The sequence below is a fragment of the Ictidomys tridecemlineatus genome, unplaced genomic scaffold (assembly GCF_052094955.1).
Source record: "Ictidomys tridecemlineatus isolate mIctTri1 unplaced genomic scaffold, mIctTri1.hap1 Scaffold_411, whole genome shotgun sequence".
NCBI lineage: Eukaryota > Metazoa > Chordata > Mammalia > Rodentia > Sciuridae > Ictidomys > Ictidomys tridecemlineatus.
Genome location: NW_027522668.1, coordinates 122,403 through 144,901, shown reverse-complemented (window position 1 = coordinate 144,901; position 22,499 = coordinate 122,403). Strand labels below are relative to the sequence as shown.

At 39.0% G+C, this 22,499-nt stretch overlaps 1 long non-coding RNA gene and 3 pseudogenes across 1 annotated transcript; 2 read left to right on the top strand and 2 right to left on the bottom strand.

The window, feature by feature from the left end:
* Nucleotides 1-22,499, top strand: part of LOC144373483 (short coiled-coil protein pseudogene) — a 56,495-nt pseudogene that overhangs the window by 14,653 nt on the left and 19,343 nt on the right.
* On the bottom strand, nt 1,551-5,026 carry LOC144373484 (uncharacterized). The gene is made up of 2 exons (XR_013433153.1): nt 4,948-5,026; nt 1,551-2,109 (listed from the first exon to the last, which is right to left on the bottom strand). It is a non-coding gene; the product is annotated as an uncharacterized LOC144373484 (long non-coding RNA).
* Nucleotides 7,501-10,804, bottom strand: LOC144373485 (E3 ubiquitin-protein ligase SH3RF1 pseudogene; annotated as a pseudogene).
* Nucleotides 18,437-21,555, top strand: LOC144373482 (protein lin-54 homolog pseudogene; annotated as a pseudogene).

Sequence of the window (22,499 nt, the reverse complement as noted above, 5' to 3'; positions counted from 1 at the left end):
CATTGCTTAGTACTGTGAAGCCAGGTTAAATGTGTCTTAGTCTATTTTGTGCTGCTGTAACAACATGTAAACAGATTGAAAAATTTATAATGAAAATTAGTTGGCTCACAGTTTGGGCCTGGGAAGGCCAAGGCTAAGGGAGAGAAAGAAGGGTGGAGCCTGCACAGACCAGTCAGCTCTTAACGATTTCTCCTCCTAGAACTGTTGCCCAGAATGAGGTTTCCAGCACATGAACTTGGAAGGAAATAGTCAGACCTAGGAAGGGGTCAGAGAGGGCATTGAGAGAGGAACTCAACACTTTCTAGGGATCCCTGATATGATGATAGATGGTAACAGCAGAAACCTGAAGAAAGGTGTAGGAGGACTGTGGGTCCTGCGGATTCAGTGCTGAAGGCAGGGAGTCTGTGGAGCACAATGCAAGAGACAGGTGTCCTGGGGGACACAGTGCTAGTGGCAGAGTGTTCTGTGGGACACAGTTGTAAAGGCAGGGGTTCTGGGGATCACAGGGCTAATCAAGGGACCCTCGGACCCTGTGCAGCTCCTGAGTGAGGTTGGCCATGAAGTACTAGAGGAGCAAGGAGAGCCAGGGTGAGAGGCAGGTGAGTCAGAGACAGTCCAGTATGAGTGTGAGGCAGAGAGGGCCAGATCATGCTGTGCTCCAGAGGTCTTGTGAGGACTGTGGCGTGGTGTGGAGACAGTTCCTGGGAGGCTCTGACTAGAGAGTGACATAACAGGTTTTAAAGGAATCACTTTGTTTGTTAAATGGAGCAGATAGTGGGAGGACCAGAGTGGGTGCTGGGACAGCTGGGGCCTTTGCAGCAGTCCTAAGAGAGGCACTGTGATGGTAGGAGCAGAGGCAGAGTGATTGTAGTGACAGTGGTCTCTGGTGTGCCTTGGCCTTTCCCACCATGGGGCATTCTTTCCCTTTACAATGGAGTGTCAAGGCACAGTGCTTGTTTGGCTGCTTACTCAGTACACCCTGTTGGCCTTACCTGACTATGGGATCATGAGGAGCCTTTGGAGGACCAGGCTAGGTTCCAGGGTGGCCAGCATGTAATCGGAGGGTGGAACTTTGAGCTAACCCCTGGATTTTCAGGAAGAGAGGGAGCCAGGGATTGACATTGACTTCTCTCAGTGAGTCCCCATCCACACCACACAATGGAACCTCCAGTTGTCCCTAAAAGCTACAGTTCTGAGAGCCTCCAGAGTGGTAGACACAAGGGGCTGTAGGACACCAAGGGAAACAGTGATGCCCCACCTCCATAAGTCCTGTTTTTATTATGTCATATCAGAGGAGACTATTCAAGGAGTGGAACTTGGGAGTTGCCATGTAACCCAACAAGTCCACACAATGAGATAATAATGTGTGTGTGAAGTCTACAACTACATTACCAAACCTTGGCTTTGAGACAAAACCAAGCTCACTATGGTTGCTGGCAGGTGGAGCCAAGACGTGCAGCAGCAGACCCCAGCAGCTCACCAACACCTTTTTTCTATTTGGGCTTATCATCTTGTGCATTTGATGAATGGAATCCACAAACCAGGATGAATCAATGTAACCATAGCATTTATTGAAGAACAGAAACCAGAAACTTGTCATAAAACAGAAGATGCTGGTGACAGAAACAGCAGATTTGACCTGTCAGGGAAGGATGTTTCAGGTTGTATATAGCTCTTGGGTTACTGTTATTGGTCCAAACTTATGCTAATGAGAGCTTGGAAAGGCAATAATGCTATTGGTCAGCTCTGGAGTCCTGACTTCCATTCAGATCTGCCAACTTCCATTTCTTCAGGGCAGGTCATAAGGGGAAGGTTTAGGTGCTGGAATGGGAATGCAGCACTGCAGGAAGCGGGCTGCTGCCACAGGCCTCAGTACTGGGGCCAGGTCTGGCTGACCAAGGGTGACAGGTGGGCATGGCTTGACTGGCCTGGGCTATGGTTAACAGTGCCTGAATGGCGGGTTCACATGGCTGTAGGTCCTGCTCACCACCTGGACCCCACTGGGGCCACCACTCCTTGCTCCACTGCTCTGTTGCCACTTTGCTTCATTACAGGGACCAGTAGGCTGGCTATGCAGCTGCAGGGAGCCACGTCAGTTGTCCACAAAGCCTAAAACCAGAAACAACCCAAATAAAAATGGAGAGAACAATGGAGAGGATGAGGGAGGTGGAATATTTAATATTCCAGTTGAAGAGGAAGACAGTTGTGATATGTGTCCCGCAGGGTTCCTCCACAACTTGAGCTAAATAAAGACACCTGCATCAAAGAATAGGTGTGATCCCACTATTGGAAATGTCAATAACTGGTAAAATCATGCAGAGAGAAAGTAGGAAAGCTATTGGGATATGAGGGTGGGGGTTCTTGGAGTGACTGCAGAAGCTGTACGTCTTCTTTCGAAGGTGATGGAAGTATTTCAAATATGATATGGTGATGGGTATCCAGAGGCCAGGAGTATACTACAAACTGCTTTCTCATTTGTGTACTTTAGGATGATGAACTTTATCCCAGTAAAAAATTTCAAAAAAGGAAAACACCTTCAGAGTCATACCTCTCTGGTCTTCTCTCCCCAACAATTATTCAATCTTGCAGTTCCTGTCTTACTTGGGAACCTCCTGAGAATTCCATTTCCTTCCAATTTCTGTGCCACATATTCAGTAATTGCCTTCTTGCTGCATGGCCTCCCTCCATCTCTTGTTTTCCACCAAATAATCCAGCACCTTGCCACCAAATTTCCCCCTAAAGCTCTTAAACCCAGCAGGAACTCATGCCTCCAACCAAATAATACCAAATAATACAGTGTGTAAGCAGTTTGCAAATGGCATGACATGGGCTAGATATCCATTTATACAACATGGCTGGTTGGGATGCCACGCCTCCATTGCCATAAATGTGATACCCTGTTGCAATTGGTTTTTAAGTGAATTAGGCAGATACATCTGTGGAAGCCAAATGTTTGGTAGATACCTTGGTAGGAAACCTAATGATTTTACATAGCCTCTCCAGTGCCAGCAGGCCAGATACTGCTTTGAGGTTGACTTAGAGTCTTTTCTCTGCCTAAGGTTGCATGTTTGTCAAGATGAAGAGAAGGGTAACCAGTTTCTGTTTTGAAAAGAAGAGGCATATAAACATGCTGCTAGGTGAAAGTTTTTGCTTTTGCCAAAGTCCACATATCTGGATGAAACTGATGTCTCCATAAAGCAAGCATGAACCACTTGTCTACTTACTTGGGGCACTCTTCTGGGAAGCTGGGCCAGACATGTACACAGCCAGAATCACTGTGACTGAGAGTGAATGCTTTGCACTCTCTGATAGGCAAGTGGCTATCTGTACTCAGCCACAGTGACAAGCTGGATGTTCTGCTGTGATCTGCACATTCAGAAGAGCCCATTGTGAGGATTAAGATTTTTTTCATGACTTGGGAGCACCATCACAGGGAGGGCAAGCAAAGTTCTTCCAAAGTGAAGTTCTAGATATGAACTTTCTAAGTAATGAGACTGGAGGAAAAATTTAAAACTAAAGTTCATATTGTGCATATGCTTGTGGGTTGTAGCTTCCATCATGGATGTCCACAAATGTTAGGCCTTCTGTGCTGTGCAGGTGCTGGGAGTTATTTGGGTTTGAGTCATTTAGTTGGTTTTGGTTAATGAACAGGATGCTTTATTTTCCAGTGACCATTCTGATTTTTAGGAAGCAGAAAAAGGCTCAGCATCAGTGCTATAGTGAATATTACTGTAAACATGTCAAGGTTATTTGGAGGAGTATAGATTTGATCTGAGAAATACATTCCATAGTTGACTTTAAATGGAATGAAGTTGTGGAAATAATTCTGATGTTCTTGAGAGAAAGTAGACAGTGTCACAAAGCTCTGACTTGTATGGCTTCAAATTTTCCTGGACAGAGTAAATCTTTTACTGACAGCTCTTCTATTACATTTGTGTGAGAAGAAGGTTGTGGCCCAGAGAGAGGAGTCAGAAGCCAAGTCTCAGAGCATTGCTTTTGAGGGTCACTGGCAGGTTGTTTCCCACTGACTCACATGTTCTGAGAGTCCCTGTAGTAGGCCTGTGGAAACATGAAGTTGGCTTGACAGGATGAAGTGTTCCAAACCTGTGTGGGGTTTGAGGATCTTTAAGAGATCATAAGCTGTTCAGGCAGTCCATGCTTGAACAGTTTGATTCGAGTTAAAGTCATGAAAGAGTTCACAAATCCCCAGTGTATGAATATTTATCTAGAAATTGACATGAAAATGCTAGAACATTCTAGATGATATGAGCAGGTGTATAATCATAGATTTGTCTTCTTTTATGAGTTGTCAAAAGGGAATACAGATAAGAACAATTGCTAAGAAATGAGTGGTGCTTCACGTGCCTCAACTGGAGAGAATTCATCATATATGAGACCAATGATGCTCCCTTGCTTATTTTAAATTCTGTGTTCTTGAAATCATTATAAGCTCTTCATGTATGCTGTCTACGTATTTTTTAAAAACAGCCTTATGAAGGTGGTATAATTATTATGGTGTCTTTTTAAGGGAAGGAAATAAAAAAATAGAAAGGTAAGAACTGGTAAGTAGTTAGGCCAGGATTATTTTTCAGAGGGTTCGTTTATATAGAAAACATGCACTTAGCTGTCTTACTATCCTGACTTTAAAGAAATAAATGAATGTCAGTCTGAAATCATTCCAAGGACATGTTAGAAACAGCTTATCCAGAGTCTTGGAGTTGGTTGTTCGGTATCTAAATCGGTTTATCAGATTTACCCTTAGAATATCCCTTTTGTGGAGAAGACAGTCTTGGTTTTATTTTGTGTTTAATGTATTTATAATGTCCTTTTGTTATGAAAATATCTTTTGAGCACCAGCCCATATCCAGTTGGACTATGTGCGTCCTGCATCCGGGTTATATCAAGCAGAAGCTTGAATGATTACTAAGGCTCAATTCTCTAACTCACCCATCAGTTCTTATCCTGGTTCCTTCTTCTCTTTGGCAGTCACATTTGAGACTTCCAGAATGTATGGTTTTGATTAGATTAGAAGGCTAACAGAAAAAAGAAGGGAAAATGATTAATGAGAAGATAAAGCAGCACACGTGTGCAGAATGGGGAGCCCAATTACTATGCCCCAGATTAAAGGCAAAATGTGACACCCAGTGAAAGTGTTTATCTTTGTGCCTAAGCAGAAGCAGTGTGTAAATAAATATTGCATACCAGTGCAATTTTATATTTTCTTAACTGCATTATCATTTTGAGGCAAGTATTTTTTCCCTGTCCCTTAAAATGTTATTTATTTTTTAATGTGGAATATCAAATTTTAATTTTGAAACATTTCATTTAGTTCTCAAATTATTAAATAAAAGGAATGATGAATTATGATTTTAGTAACGAGCCCTTCTTACAAAATTCATCTCCTGTCTCAAAAAAACAATAGAAAATCCATATATGATATTAGCTAATGATCTATTTACAGATGAAATTTTATACAAATTTATAGTAGTAAACTATTAAAAGAAATACTTCAATCATATAGCTTAAAATATGAAGACAGGTGAAAATTAACTCAACATGTAGTAGTCTTTATACATTTTAAAATTTGTATAAAATACAATAATTTCTTAAAATAAAGAATATTATGACATATTGGTGTCAACTTACACAGATGTAAGCTGGCATCAGCTTTTTTGCCTAACTTGTTAATTTTACCAAACTTCATATATTACATGGATATACCAGTATTTTTTTTACTTGAACACACAGGAACATAATGTAGTGTTTTATAAAACCAGTGGTTAACTTAGGAATGATTTCATTTTCAACCACATCCTATATTATTTTTAGTTGTTGATATATTTTTGTTTTATTTTTCATATATGGTGCTGAGAAACAAACCCAAGGAAGGGCCTCATACATGCCAGTCAAGTTTGCTACCACTGAGCTGCAGCCCCAGCCCCACATTCTACATCTTTTTAAGATGATGAACCCTCTTGCTATTGGATGAAGTCTTTTCAGTCCATGTTTCTATTTCTAAGCATTAATTCTTATTTTTTTTTAAACTTGTTGTTTCAGTACTTAGTTCCCATGGGAAAACTGTGGTAACTACCTCACTACCAGGCTTCTTTCCCTACTTTTGTTCTCAGGACTCTGAAAACCCATAACTATATGACACCATAATGAAATTGGTAGAAGAGGCCAATGACAAAGAATGGATATAAATATTAAAAGGTAGGCTAAGCTGGATCCTGCCACAATTGTAAGGTGTGGGCACACTGGCTCCCTCCAAGCCTTCCAGAGATTCCACAGAACAGCTCCTGGTTAAACTTTTCCTTTCCTTCTGTCTGTTGAGAACACAAAGAGCATTTTTATTCATGACTCCTCTGATGGCTGATGGACACCTTAGCCAGGGAGGGAGCGAGTGTGCTCAGCAGACCTTGGTCAGGAGTGGCTTTGGGGTAGAGGATGCTGGTTATTTTACATCTCTTGTATTGCTCAGTTCTGAATGCAAACTAACCTCAGCAGAAAACTGCAAATGAAATGTATACATCAAGCATGTTCATGTTACTGTGGGACATCCAGGGTGGTTGAGAAAGAGCCACAATGGATGAATGTAAATTTTTCACATTGTTTCTTTAGCATTTGACTTGAACACAAGTGCATCACTTACCACCACATCTCACAAATGTTCTGGACATGCAGTTCGTGGGGTAAAATGGAAATTACATTTCATAGCCATTGTCTCCCTGACAGCAAGTATAAGATTAATGTTGCCTACTTTCCAACCAATGAATTGAGCTGCTTCTGTTATAAAATTAAATATTATTTCTGAATACATTTCTAGTCAATGCTTTTGCTTTTTTCTCATTACTTTATTGGTTTCATTATAGGAAAACTAAAAACCTATAAAGTTGAGGATCAAGTCTTTAGGTTAACTCATGATCAAACTAGAAAGAATGAATCATTAACATTTTTTTTTCCTTGAGTTTTTCCTCCCTACCATAGGCCCTTACTGATACTGAGTTGTATGTTTAGTTTCCCAAAGAGGAAAACCCAAGTTAGAGTACCAACATTTCTGTCTTAAGGAAGCAAAATGTAATGATGGGGAACAGGGGTGAGGGAAGGAAGATGCATTCTACAGCACAATGAATCTCTTGGCTTAAGTAGGAGATAATACAGCTTCTCCTTGGCTCTTATTTCATAAATTAATTTCTTAAAATCATAATCCAAAGAGTTTATCTATTACAAGAAAATTTCAGTTTTAAAGAAGCAAATACATTAGCTAAGCCTTGTAAACAAGTGTCCATTTTAGTTATACATTGTAAAGACAAAACAAAATAAACAAATACAAAAATGGTTACTTAGCAAAGGTACACCTTACAATCCCAACTGAGTGGTGAAACCCAGACACCTGCTTCACTCTGATGGCTGGTTTGGTTGTGCTAAGACTCAGGAGCCACACAACAACTCTCTGCACAGCTCCTGACCTTCTGGAAGTCCACACATGTCCTCTTTCCATCAGACTGCTTTGTGATCTTCATTTTTGTGATGTGATTTCAAGTCTTCCCAGTGTTTATTTCCTCTGATATTTTCCACAAAGCCTCCTGGGAAAAGCCCAGTTTTCCCATAGTGTTGTAATGTGCCTTTGGACCAACCATCCTCTCACATTTTATGAACAAACATAATATCTCCTTTAAGTCCCCAAATTCTGCCTCACTTAGTGGAGGATAGGAAACCTCCACCTAGTGCCTTTCACAAACAATAGGTTAGATTCGTTCATGACAGGACCCAGTGAGGAACATGCCAGACCAGGAGGTAGAGCAAAAGGACTGCAAAGTCCAGGGAGCTAGTCTTCAGATGGAAAGCTTCTTGGTTCAAGGCTGTTCCTGCTGGTGCCATAGTGACTGGGCCATTCCCATCCATGGGGCAGTAGTCGGCCCTGCCATGGCCTCCCTCCAACTGGTAACTCAGGACCCATGGCTCCCTGTAGGGATGACTCATCACCATTTATCCCTGATTCCAACTCCACTTCAACTTCAGCAATGCTGGAGGTGCTACTCAGGGCTTCAATTTTGTGGCAGAACCAGAAGGCAACTTCAGTAACCCCTTTTTTCTATTTTACTGTCCTTGTCAAGTTTCCTTGCTGAACTGCTTCCACGAGATGATGAAGAATCGTGGAGTTGTGGGAGGCCCAGGGAGAATGGTCACTGTCTGGCCACTGGGCTTGGTTTCATGAGAGGCAGCGATGATACTTGGGGAGGTCTATGAAGTGGCTGAAACACAGGCCAGTGAGGTACCGGCTTAACTGAAACTGACAGCAGCAGCATGGGCAGCAGAACCTGCCACTGGTTGCAGAGGCTGTGGGGAGGCCAGCAAATGATGGGGCAGGCCCATAAATGCAGGTAGCATTCTACACCTGGATGGGCATCAGTGCTGCTGTGGGGTATTCTTAATTATGTGCTGCAACTGCCCTCACTTCATTGGAGGCATGGTTGACTGTAATCTGCCCAGGCATGTGCAACAGAACCTTAGTTTGACCACTTATTTGGTTGTGAGCTGCTGACACTGCAGCTGGAGAGACAACCATGGGTGTCCCAGCCACATCATTTCTATGGAGCTTCTGGGAAGGCCCTCCTGCAGTGGAGGGCCTGACCTTTGTCATCCCCTAACTTTTCTGACCCACAGTAGACACAGGAACTTTAGCTTGGGTAGCATTTATCACTTCCCTTCTGACAGATGCCACATAATTGCCCCAATCTCAGTGGTATGCATTGACATCCCTTTGAACCAGCCATCTGGCAATGCTCAAACACTAAAATCATCTCCCCTATTCCCAGTTCTAGCTCATCTTCTTTCTGGGAGTCTATGGGTGGATAGCCACATACACACTGGGGTGAGTCTGAGTCTGAAAATGTGCAATCTGTACAGTGGATCCTTCCATGGGTCTGGGTCCCATTTCAGCAGCAGGAACACCAACAGTAGTGTGGAGGTGAGGACAATGACAGCCAGGAGATGTGGTGGTAGAGGGGAGGATTCATAGTTCCAAGGGCAGCTGGAGTGAGGACATCTAACAGGAAAACGAATGAGGAGCCAGTTGTCACTGAGCTGCTTAGGAATGAGGTCACAGTTAACTCAGTGGTATTCATATGAATTTGAGAAGGGACACTGCAGGAATTCCAGACAGTTTGCTGATTCTCTCAGCAGCTGTGGGGTTGCTGGAGCTGATGAGGACAGGAGGGCTAATCTCCATGGAGTGGCAGTTCTGGGATGTATGGGAAGACTTCTTTGCCATGGTGAGGGAAGTGAAAAAGTGCTACTTTTTGGTGGTGTTCTTGGTGTCAGAGAGCTTTGGGGCAGTGCTGCTCTGGACTATTGCTGAGGGACATTCTCCAGCATCAACTTCTGGCAGGGGATGCTTATCTCATTCCATCAGCTGTTTAGCAGCTGAGTTAAACTCAAATGTGGGAAATCATAAATATGCCTACTTTCTCTGCCAACATTCCGTCAGCCCAGTTTTCATCCACTCTGGGTATCACAGTCAGAAAAATATCCTTTGCAAACAGAAGGCAATCTTTGTCCACTTCTTTGTCTTGTACTTCAAAGTCATAAAGTTCTTTGCCCTGAGGTGGGGGTTTAGGTAATGGTTGAATAATCTGCTAAAAGTTGGTGGGGCCAGGCTAGGGATGTGGCTCAAGTGGTTGCACGCTCACCTGGCATGCGTGCGGCCCGGGTTCGATCCTCAGCACCACATACAAAACAAAGATGTTGTGTCCGCCAATAACTAAAAAATAAATATTAAAATTCTCTCTCTCTCTCTCTCTCTCTCTCTCTCTCTCTCTCTCTCTCTCTCTCTCTCTCCCACTCTTCCTCTCCCTCTCTCTTTAAAAAAAAAAAGTTGGTGAGGGAAGAGCCATGGGTCTCACTGACTTGCCCAAGTTACCAGTTTTCATCAACTTGTCGCAAAACGATGATGTCATTTTGGTGAATTTAAAGTCACCAGGTTCCTTTCCCTCATAGTTATATAATGCTTTGGTAACTGAGGTGTACCTCTCACTGGGGGACTCCAGGCTTACACCCAAGGCTGCTGTCCATACTGGGAACTCTGTAGATCATTTGTGCTACAATTAGCTATAGTGCTGCCCTGAGCCGTGAATGCATTTGTGCAGTTGGTCCCACTGCCCCCACTAGGGCTCAGTTTCCAAGGCCTCTGTCCAAGGCCTCTGCTCAATGCTCTCCAGAAGCCTATCCATCAGAATGTCACTGGGAATCTCCTCAACACCAGAGCCAACAAGGGTCCTCCACTCAGAACAACTGAGGGAACCTAGAATCCCCAGCAAACATCACTTGCAAAACCTGTGCTGGCAAGACAAGACTTTTGCAGAAGCATCTAGGTATTCTAGACACACAGGACGCTCCAGGAAGGCAGATTCATCCATCTTGATCTACTGTGCTGAGAAAGAGTCTTCAGAAATGTCCATAGTTGTGTGTAGCTCATAAAATGATTGGTGTAACATGCATTTCAGACTTTGCTCTTGTGCCTTGAGTGCTGCTCTTTGTTTTTAGTCCCTTGTGAAGCCCAGTCTTACCCACTGTTAGCTGTGTCTCTGATGCCATGATGCCCCCAAGACTTTTCCATGCTGCCACACTTCATGCACACACACAGTATGCCACTGCCTCCCACTTGCCCAGCCTTAAATATTATTTTTTAAATCAACAGAATGGGGCTGGGGATGTGGCTCAAGTGGTAGTGCGCTCGCCTGGCATGCATTCGGCCTGAGTTCGATCCTCAGCACCACATACAAACAAAGATGTTGTGTCCACTGAAAACTAAAAAATAAATATTAAAAATTTCTCTCTCTCTCTCTCTCTCAAAAAAAAAATCAACAGAATGCTTGGTAGGTTTGAAACCAATTTGTAAGTTTGGAAAATCCAACTTTCAAGCCTGGCTTGATTATTTTGTGACTTTAGAAAAGTGACCTAACTTTTTTGTTTTCTTATTCTCTGGTGGCAGAAAGAGTCCCTGTTGTAGAGAACAACAGGGACTACAGACAAAGGTCCAGTACAGTGTGGCATGTCAGGATATACACTCCAGACATGGCATGCTCTTAAACAAGAGCAGTAATGACAGTGTCTTGTGGTGATGGGCAGCTGACAGTGCAGAAATAGCAAGCACCCCCATCACTCTTTCTGTGACAGCAGCTGGAAGACACCAAGGTAGATGGGGCCTGGATGCTTGACACTGGTGACATATTTATGGCTCTCCCACTTTCCTTGCAGAATGTCTCCCAGGACTTGCCCATCTGTACCTTTTTGCTAGAGCAGTTCCTCCTGGTGCAGAACCTGCAGGAGATGCTGGCTAACATGGTGGAGAAGCTGGAAGGGGCAAGTACACTTTAGACTTGAGTATTTTAGTGTTCTCAGCTGCTATGGGATGGTGGCTCTTACAGGTATTGGAAATCATGTTTGTGGAGATAAGTCAATGACTTTCACTGACTCCCTTGGGGTTGACCTTCTGCTTTATGTAGCACCCCATTATATCTTGAACTTGAAAATATAAATCCAAGTGCAATGTTATCTGTGTGGCTGCTTGCTGTGCTCATGTTTAACAGCCTTTTTTGGGCATCTGTGTATCTCCCTGCATCTTCAGAGCTCTGACTGTTCCTGTTTGGACTAGTTGTTTTGTGCATGGCTCTTTGTTGTATACCATTATTTATTGTCAAATACTGTTAACTGTGTAGCTATGTTCTAAGCTGTTGTTTGAGGAAAAAAATTTCATGGCATTGTTACATACTTTAGGTATTGAAATCACAGTGATATGCTTTTAGTGAATTGTAATTTGCAAATAGCTAATCATTTTCTTTTGAAAATTAAGACTCTTATTTCTGTCTTCAAATGCAGATATTTTCCTTCAAAAATCTATCTGGTTATTTTAATTACTTTCCATGTGACAAACTCTTACTGACTGGGTAGTACCCATTGGTAACAAATTCATAGTTCAGAGTTAAGGAGAAGTGTAAATGGTCACATTTTTGGGTCTTCTCTGTAATTTTTAAGGGCATTCTAAGTGCTGCACTGTTGTGTAGTTTAATAAACTAGAGTATTTCCAGGAGTAGAACCAAAATTTTTCTTTTGTCATTAGTGATCTCTGTATTGCTATCATTGTTGTATTATTATTATAGTTGAGATCAGAATAGAAATTAATAATACATGGTTCCAAAAAAATGAATGATTAATTGGGATGTAACATATAGTTTTACACATGTACAAATCTTATAGCTCTGCATTTTAAAATATATTAGCATCACAGCTTAGGACTTTTAATTAGGCTGTGAATGAATTCTAAATTAAATTTTAACATGCATAATTTGATGAAAACTTAATATAGGAAAGAGATGCATTTCATGGAGCTGGATCTTTCTTTCAGATGCTAGAATTTCTTAGGAAGAAAACACTGTCAAATAGCTCAAGGGAAAAATGTATGAGTTTTTAGGGGTAAGAAAGATTCTTATTTAAACAGTTTTGATGGTACCCAGTAGATATTCAAAATATTTTACAATTGCTTTGGCATAAATACCAGTGAATCAGAGTGGCTGGCAGCCAGAGTGCTGGAGGTTGGGTGGTCTGAGTGATTTGTGTGGGGTTCTTGGAGGACCCTTGGGGAGGTCCAGAGATGTACACCAAGAAGGATAGTTATTTTACACTGTAACAATCATGAGAGCTTTTACCGGTTATATTTGATTGATGGATGCTGCTGGAACTTACAAGAATCATCTTTCAGATTCCCTAGATGCCAATATAATCTCTCCTTAAGTCTTCTTATGTCTCCTTCAAACTCCTTATGGTACTTTGATGGTGGGAATCCTTTTATCAAGCAAATTGACATTTCTCAGTTAACAAATTATTCACAGTACCTTCTCTGGATTGAAGATCCCCCGTTTCCTAGGGTAACGTGTCAAAAAGGAAACACTAATCTTTTTTTGGGAAGCAGAATACCAGGGATTGAACTCAAGGGCACTCAACCACTGAGCCACATCCCCAGCCCTAGTCTGTATTTTATTTAGAGACACGGTCTCACTGAGTTGCTTAGCATCTCGCTTTTTGGTGAAGCTGGCTTTGAATCACAATATTTCTGTCTTAGCTCCTGAGCTGCTGGGATTAGATGCATGCACCACCACACTCAGCTTACCATTTTCTAAATATAGGGTGCTACTGATTTCCTACAAGACAATGTTTGCATTTTATAAAGCAAAATTTTAAGTATTAGAATTTTGGTAGGAAATGAAATTACAAGTTGTAGAAAAGTGCACAAACAGTTGTTTCTGAACTCTGGAAATGTTCAAGAATTGCATGGGGTACTGCATCTGTCATCATCATCTCTGGTGATCTGGAGAATGATTATATGAATAATGTAAAACTTTCTTAAATTTAAATAAGAGGAAAGACCAGGTGCCCATGTCACAGAGTGGAAAATCTCAAATGTAATTGCCCCAGACTTCAATTTTTAGCTGGGTGTGGTTCAGTATCTTATTACTATTTGTTATGCTATCAAAGTTTCTTTTCCATTTCAAAATTCTATAATCCTTCAAAGGGAAATGATTTTTAAGAATTCTCACTTTTTTGCCTCTAGTTAATAACGGGTAAAGGAGAGTGGGAATAAGTGGAACAACATTTGATGTCTGTTCTGTCTGTCCATTTAATGATGAGAATAACTCTATTAGTGAATATTATTATTAGCATTACTAAAGTGTGAATGAGCTGCATGTTCAGATGAGGAAAAGGCTCAAGAATTTGATTTGAAAGTAGGTAGATTGATACAGGTGCAGTAGATGCAAAGAAGCTACTCTCATTTAGTGGCTTTTACATCCAAACAGAAACAGCTCTGGAAAGTAAAGAGGAATCTGCAGCCTGATTTTTGTGTATTTTACTTGATGGCTAACTGCTTCCATTGGGGTATGGAACTAAAGACAATTGTCTGAGTCCCAGAACTGTTGCTTTTTAGTGGTATGCCTTGACCAGTAATCTCTCTGAAACTTAGTATGATTTGTGTTGCTATAATTGAATATCACCCTTAGTAAGTTATAGAAAAAAGACATTTATTTAGCTCTTGGTTCTGGAAGTTCAAGAGCACGCTTCTGGCATCTGCTGAGTCCTACTGGGTCATAAGGTGGTAGAAGATAGCACATGTTGTGGTTTCAGAGGGAATAGCCAAAGTAGCCTTAGTGTGCTGGTGGGGCAACTGCTTCCCCTCACCCCTACATGGGGGTGGTCCTGGAAGAAGTAAGCAGGGTTGTGGTGTGCATTGTTGGAAGACATGGAAATACACCCTAGTCCTTATGGCTGTCTGTAGGAGTTGGTGATATTTACAGCTATTGGGTTTTTTGTTGATGTTTTGTTTTTGTGGAGAAGTTATCAGTCTGTGAGGAGCAAGTGTTGCATGAGAAGAGAAAAAAAGCTTGCTCTAAAACTTTCTGGATTAAATGAAGAAAAATGTGAACTACTTGAAAAAGTTATCCTTGTTCAAAAAGAGTATGAAGGCTTAGTCACCTTTAAAGGATGACATTTTGGTGAAGGAGTCAATAGAAGCAGAAAATTTGGAGGCAATTTATGAAAACTTGGATAGGTTGGTATTTAAACTTGAGGATGAAATAGTCTTTATAGAAAAAGAGCTAAGAGAAAACTAAACATTCTAAACTGGATGAATTGATGGTGGTTATATCAAAAAGGATTAAGTTCCTAGAAGATAAATCAAAATCACTCAGATCACAAATACCTGATAATAAAACAACCTTGAGACTATTCCAAATGAATGAAGGAGGATTTAAGGAAGCAATAAAAGGGGTTTTGAATGAAAATTCCCAACTTCAAGAAAGTCAGAAACAGCTTTTACAAGAAGTTGAAGTATGGAAAGAAAAAGTAAATGTCCTTAATAACAGAAAATGACATTTGAACACTCTAAAGTACATGCAGAATAAGTTCTAAGAGATAAAGAAAATCACATTAAGTCTCTGAACACTTGCTGCTGCTGAAAGATTGGGCTTCTGTGGTTGGGGAAGACCTAACAGATGATGGTAACTTAGATTTGGAAATGAAGAGTGTTGGATGATCACTTAGAGGATCAGCCAAAAGGAGATTTGAAGGGATGGTTTTATGCGCCTAAGTTAAAGACCTCTTTTAAAACCTTAGAAGGAGAAGAAAATCAGGGCTGGGGATATGGCTCGAGTGGTAACACACTTGCCTGGCATGCGTGGAGCACTGGGTTCGATCCTCAGCACCACATAAAATAAAACAAAGACGTTGTGTCCACCGAAAACTGAAAAATAATTATTTAAAGACTCTCTCTCTAAAAAATGAAATTTTTACTTTATTTTCTTATTTAATTGAAACAAAGGAAGACCTTATAGAGAATATTAAAAATTTTAAGCCAAAACAAGTATCTTTGCAGTCAAAAAATACACCATTTAAAAGTGAGAATCAGAATCTGCAGCAGCAACTTAAAGTAATGATTGAACTATATCAAGAAAATGTAATGAAACTCCAAAGGTAATAAATAGTAGAGGGAAATTACCAGGTAGAGAGAGAGGAGCAGCTTTCAAAAATGGAGGAAAACATCAGCCATGCAACTGAACAGCTGGAGAACTACAGAAAGCAAGTCCAAGATCCTGAAGAAGAATTGGAGAGAACCATTCATTCTAACCGGGGGCTGATTATGTACTATGAGAAAAAAGCATATGATAATGAGTTGGCAGCTCAGAGTGCTGAAAGAAACCTCAATGATTTAAGGAAACAAAATGCCCAAAACAGACAAAACTTAACTTAAAATGAATATAAATTTAAGCTTGTAGAAAAACATCCTTCTGCACTTGATGATTCAAATACAGCTTTTGGCAGAGAGAATTCCCCAAATGGTGCCTCACCATTGGGTTGATCTTCATCTGAAGTGAGAGATCCTCTTTTGGAAAAGAAATGTCCACTCAGACTCTTACCTTTGCTTACAAGGGCAGGAGGAAGAGCCTGAAGAGGCCCAGAGGATTCTCTGGGCCCTCAGATTATCAATGAAAGAAGAGAATCAGGCTATGATGGGATAAGTGATTCTCAGAGAGCAAATTATAACATTGGGCCCCTGTCAACTCCATGGGAACAGAAACCTAAGATGATGATGTCTCCACCAGGCCAACCATATTCTGAACCACATCTTCCTGTACTAAGGCAAGATGAATGTTATTCTAATTATGGTTGACCACCTTGGAGCAGCAGAACGCAGAAGTTCTACTATGTCTCCATTGGATAAAATGGATGGTCCTATGTCTTCAGAAATGGGATCCAGTAGAAATGATACCAAAGTTGATCTTGGTGATTCCAGTGTGCCTGATTCATCTGTCCCTGCTGAAAATGAAGCAACTGGCTCTGGCTTTTCTTTCTAACCTTTCCCTCCAATCAGAGGTCCATTGTTTCCAGTGGATCCAAGGAGTCAGTTGATGAGAAGAGGACCTTTTTTTCCTCCACCTCCTCGAAGAAACATGTATGGAGCCCACCACCTGCTCCATTCCCAATGGGATTGTTGTGTTTTGCTCATTATCTCCTCCCAAGAGCTGAATTTCCCCCCTCCCTCCCCCGCATTCTGAAAGTAGAAATGAGTTTCCTTCAGGGTTGTTTCCATCTTCAAATGAGCCTGCTACTGAACATCCAGAAGCACAACAAAATCCTGACAATATTTTGTATCTGCCTTCAAATGTAATCTATCTCTCATTTTTAGTTTAACTAACTGCTTTTACTCAAGTGATTATACTTCTGCTCCAATTGAAACTTAATGGAATTATAATTCTTAGAATAACATTTTGTAAATAAATATGGTTTAAATATGAATCCAATGAGTCAATTATTTCCATTTTATTTTATTCTAGATAGTGTAACTTAAGTTGATTAATTTACTATTACATAAGCAACAATGGGAATATTATATACATAATCTTGCAATCAGTGATATTTTAAAATCTAAACAAAGCTTGTGCCTTGATACAATTAAGTGTACTTATTATGACTGTAGCAAATATGAACATAACTTTATGCTTAGTGAAAGATTTTAATTGATTTAAAGTCTTATTTGCCATTGATGATAATAATTAAAATCATGTAGTTTTTCCATAAAATAAAAATAACTAGAGCATATTAAGAGTAAACAATAAAACATGACTATGTCATGTAAGTAGGAAATTTAAAATATAAAAAAATTTCAGTTCTCAGAAAACTTTATAAAATTGTAATCTACAATTTAAGTTCATTCAGCCCCCTTTGTCGCTTATATCCTTTATTTTATGCCCATTTTCATAAAATTATGAATTGTATTCTGCTCTGAGCTAGGTACCCCTTTTTTTGTATTGACAAGCATGTCTTCAGGGTATGATGTGCTCCTTTAATGAAGACTTGTGTGGTAGAATGGGGCATTCCATGGTTTAAAATTATATTCCAATGAGTGTAAAATTATGCAAAATCACAGGTTGTATATGCAGGAAGTTATGTGTCTTTAAATAAGTAGGCTTGCCCCTAGTGGCAAAGCAGAGTAATAAATGAGAAATCTAAGACGATACATTTTTTGATCAATAGGCAATAGCCAGATAAACCCAGAATGAGTATCAGTGGAAATATGAAGAAAGAAATAAGGATGAAAAGGAGGAAAATGTGTAATATGCATTTGCCAAAGTGCATTAAATGGATTTTCAGATTCCCACATAGGGGCCTGGAAGGGTGTACAGTGAGAACAGTTATTGACAATGGCATGAGCTTGTTGAGAAGAAATGGAAAACATCATCACTAGTAATTGAGCATTTTGATGAAAAAAATCCATGAAATTTTACAGCATCTGAAAATAAAAGATAAAGTGATCTCACAGCTCTGTGTGGGTGTTATTCTCTATCAAAAATCCAGGAATCTTAGTGTGGCTGTACATATGAGCAAGGAAGTTGGGGGGCATATGATGCTCTGAAAGAGTTTGAAGAGTTAAAAAGAAGAGACAGTAAATTGGATTCCAAATGAGGAGATAACACAGCTACAGAAATATGAGGAACAGGTTTACCTGTATATTAAGAATCTACAACAATGTTTACAGCAGTAGAAAATAATCTCAATGCCAGGATAATGGCAATTAATTCAGCTTCCTCTGAAGAGATTTGATGCAGGATCCTGTTGTTTCTTTAACAATTGGAAAGAAAAAGTAGAAAGTAGTTGGGCTTCAGTTGTAATTTCTAATTTCTTTGAGAAACCATATTGCTGAAACTTAATTCCAATTATTCTATATTTAATTTACTTATTTTAATAATAAAATAAGAATATCAGAACAATGTGATTAGCAGTATTAGTTATCTCTTCTCTGTTGAAAAATTTTAGAAACAATGGATTTTTATTACATTTTAGACATTTTTTTAGAAATAAAGATTTTATTGTCTGGCCATCTAAAAAATCTTGTGAGTTAGAATTTTAAAGACTTCTATATTTTTATTTAATTAATTGATTTGAATTGAATTGTTTGGCTCCATCTACTGACTTAAATTTTAATTGATGAGTGCCAATTTGTTTAAATGCCAGTTTGATACCAAGCACACTATATATAGACAGGAAAGGCCTATATAATTGGAAATGCTAGGTATAAAATCTAGTAGCCATGACGGATACTGAAGTCAAAGGTGATCCTAGAGGTGGTGCCAGATGAGATGCTAACATCAACCTGTGGTCCAGTATTCATGAAGCTGATCTTTGCAAAAGCAATTAATAGTAAAGCAGCTACATATCAGACAATATGATTCATTGCAGGTAGAGTTCTTTCACAGTCTACCCCTAGAACTCTATCAAAGACTATAACAATATCTGAAAGTGGTGTTATTGCATCAACTTTCAGTTTTACAATGCAGATGCCAAATAAAATAGCCATCTTACCTTTGAAGTCACCAAATAGAGCAATGAAATCAGCTGTGCAGGGCATCACTGTTGGAGGAGTGAGCATATCACGATTTAAGACAGATATTCCTCTGGAAACTGCTCCCAATTCCTCTAGAAATGCTGGCAACTGTTCAGCAGATTCAAGTGCCTGGAAGGAAGTTTCATTATGTCTGATTTGTTACTGCCACAACAGCCAGTATCTTAACTCAATCAGTTAGTCAGAATCCAAGTACAAGCATTAAGCCTCTTTAGGAAGCAAAGCCAGTGGTTGTTAATACAACCCCAGTGCACATGTCAGTTCTGTTTGTCCAAGCTCAGGCTTTCCAACAAGTTGTCCCAAAATCAATCAATCCAGCTTCATAAATAGTAACTAACAGCCAACCACAGCATTGATGCCTTTCACCCCACTGACACAGATCCAGCCCAATTTCTCTAACCTGCCTCCAGGTACTATCCTGGCACCAGCTCCAGGAACAGGGATTGTGGGTTATGCAGTGCTTCCAGCTCAGTACATTACTCAGCTATAGCAGTCTTCATATGTGTGTATAGCAGTCAGCTCTAATTTTACTGGAACACCTGGTATCCAGACTCAGGAAAGTCTTCCATTCAATGGTATAATCCCATCAGTATCTGCCAGTCAGACAAGAATGCCCTGTAATTGTAGAAAATCACTGTTTGAAATTATACTGTGATTGCTTCGTAAATGGCAAATTTTATAACAGTTGCAGTTCTACTAATTGTTATAACAATTTGGAACATGAAAATAAAAGGCAAAAAGTATAAAGGAATGCCTTGACAGAAATACAGATTTTAAGCCTAGGATAGGGAAAGGAAAGGGGGAGAAGCATATCGATGTCATAGCAAGGGATGTAATTGTAAATGTCAGGATGTCTTAAAAACTCCTGAGTGCTATGAGGAAAAAAATAATGTGTTCCTCAATATGTAAATGTGTTGACTGTAAGAATTTTGAAGAAAGCCCAGAAAGAAAGACATGGATGCATTTGTCAAATAAAGCTGAAATAAGAGTGCAGCAACAAACTTCATGAAGACTAAATTATCTTCTCAGACTTGCTTACTAGGCCAACACTGGCTTTTGAATAGTGGAGGAGGAAAATTGCCACTTAGTAGGTTTATAACTAAGAAAGTAGTAGTTGGATTCACACCCAGGCAGAGCAGGCAGACAAGAAGAGAAAATCAAAGGCAGCAGCAGAGTGGATGATTCTTGAGGAATTGGGACGCTGTTTGATGTGCATCATCAACTCTGCAGGAAAAGCAAAAAGTTACCCTGCATCCATGAATTACTAACTCTTTCACAAGACTGATGAATGGACCTGTACAGAAATGTTAAACTATCTTTCAGAAAGTCAAGCATCCTTAACAATTACTGTATTTTAATTTATTTCTTTTTTAAAAAATATGAAATTATAATATTGAAAGAGAAGAAATGAGAACATTTTATATCTTAATTCTATGCCTCATCTAAATTGGATTTTCTTTTTAAATTTTTTTCTTTATTATATGGATTCTTAATTTCCTCAAGTGGTTAAGAATTAGATGTCCTATTCTTCTGATTCTATTGGCAAAGAACATTTATATATTACTATAATATAATTTATAAAGTATGGTATTGTGTGACTTCGTTCAGTTGAAACAGCCAAAGAAGCATTGGTATTGCCCAATCATTCTTTGGTTCTAGATTTAGAATAAACACAGATAGAATGTCTAGATAAACAAATTATGGAACATATTTGAATCAAATGACATCTTGTGTTTAGAAAACCAATATCTTTTTAGGAAAAATTAGCTTTATTTAGGGTGAATTATGGAATATGCTATTTTTACTTTGGAAAATAACCAGGGGAAGAAATCCCCAGGCAAATTTTTTAAATTAAGAAGTTATATTTTCAAAAACACCCAAAATATTAAGGTACAGTAAGTGATTTTCAGAGGAGGGGAAGTTTTTCTTTAATGAGGAATGGCTAAAATGCTTAGAGGTCTCTTCATTGTCCTTCAGAGGTGGTATGTGTTTGAAACAATAAATTGTTGAAGTGATTACTGGGTATTGTTAAAATGAGGTGTGTGTGAATTTAATTAAACATTATGTAGGGGGTAACAGAGATCTTCACATAAGTATCGAGTATAAAATTTGGCTTGGATGGAGAAATAAGGAATATAGAAGCTGTAACAGATGAGTTTAGGGAAAGATTTTTCATCAATACATTTCTCTTTGTAGGCTTGGACTAAAAAGCTTCAAACCAATACATGATTCTTACTTTTTAACTCAAATGGACTGCCTAACAAAGCACTCAAAATTGTAGTGGGATTTGTTTTTATGAGGGATATTTAATATGCTATTATTTTTAGCTAGTGATTTGGTAAGGTGAAAGTATCTGTGTTTTTATATAATTGCTAAAATAACCTAAATCCTTTTCAGTAATTTAAAAACTGAATTTAAGAGCCTTTTTAAAATTAGGACTCCAGATTTTATGACAAGAAAAAACGATGTTGGTATTCAGGCATTCTGTTAGGTACTTTAATCCTCAGTAATTATTATTAGTCTATGATCATTACTTTCCTACAAGGACTCCATAGTTGTATGTATTAAGTATATATATATATATATATATATATATATATATATATATATATATGCTAATATGAAAATGCAAGATATAGGTAATAGAAATTAAGTAATCCAGAAGAGGATTCCATTAATCATTAAAGTATCCTTCTTTTGAAATTTGGATTTATAAAATTATAGCATAGTAACTTTAAATGTAGATACTGCAGACATTCTTAGCACCTGAATCTATTATGTTTAAGTAAAATTTGTATCAATATAAATTAGCATAAGAGACAAAATAATATCTAGTCAAATTATTTTTCAAGAGATTGCAATTAAATTGCTGGTATAAATCTACATTTTGTTCATTTTTATATATTCCATATTAATTCTAATTGTATCATTGTGATGTGTATTTATATAAAGTGTGCAAAAAATGTCTGTAAAATTTTGATCATAATTGTAGAGTATGTATGATGGCGTTGATTAAGAATGTCTTGTTTGTAATCAAATGCTATTTATTTGAAATTTTCAGGAAGATAACTAAAGTCTTAAACTTTTTTCTTCCCATGTAGTACTCACTAAAAAAAAAAAAAAAAACCTTTTTGTATTTAGGTATTTGCATCAAATTGCTGAACAAGAATAATAGCCACATTAAATCAACAATTTTAAATGATTATTTGGGGGGGTTTTGGGCATATAATTTTTTAGCTCTGTTTATGTCCCAAAGTAGAAATATTATATTTACTAGAGCTCTTCAGATATACTTTTGTATATTGTAAAAACAGGAGAGCAAATTCAATTTCACAGAAAATAAACATTTATACTATTCTGTATTACACACACACACACACACACACACACACACACAGAGACTGGTTGTAGGTTAGCATAGAGTGCTGTCCTAATGTGTGGAAGACCTGAGTTTGAGCCATTCCCAGCACAGAGGGAGAAGTCAAACTCATGCATCTGTAGACTTGTGTAAACACCATTAACAATTGTGTGCTGTTTTCCAGAAGCATAC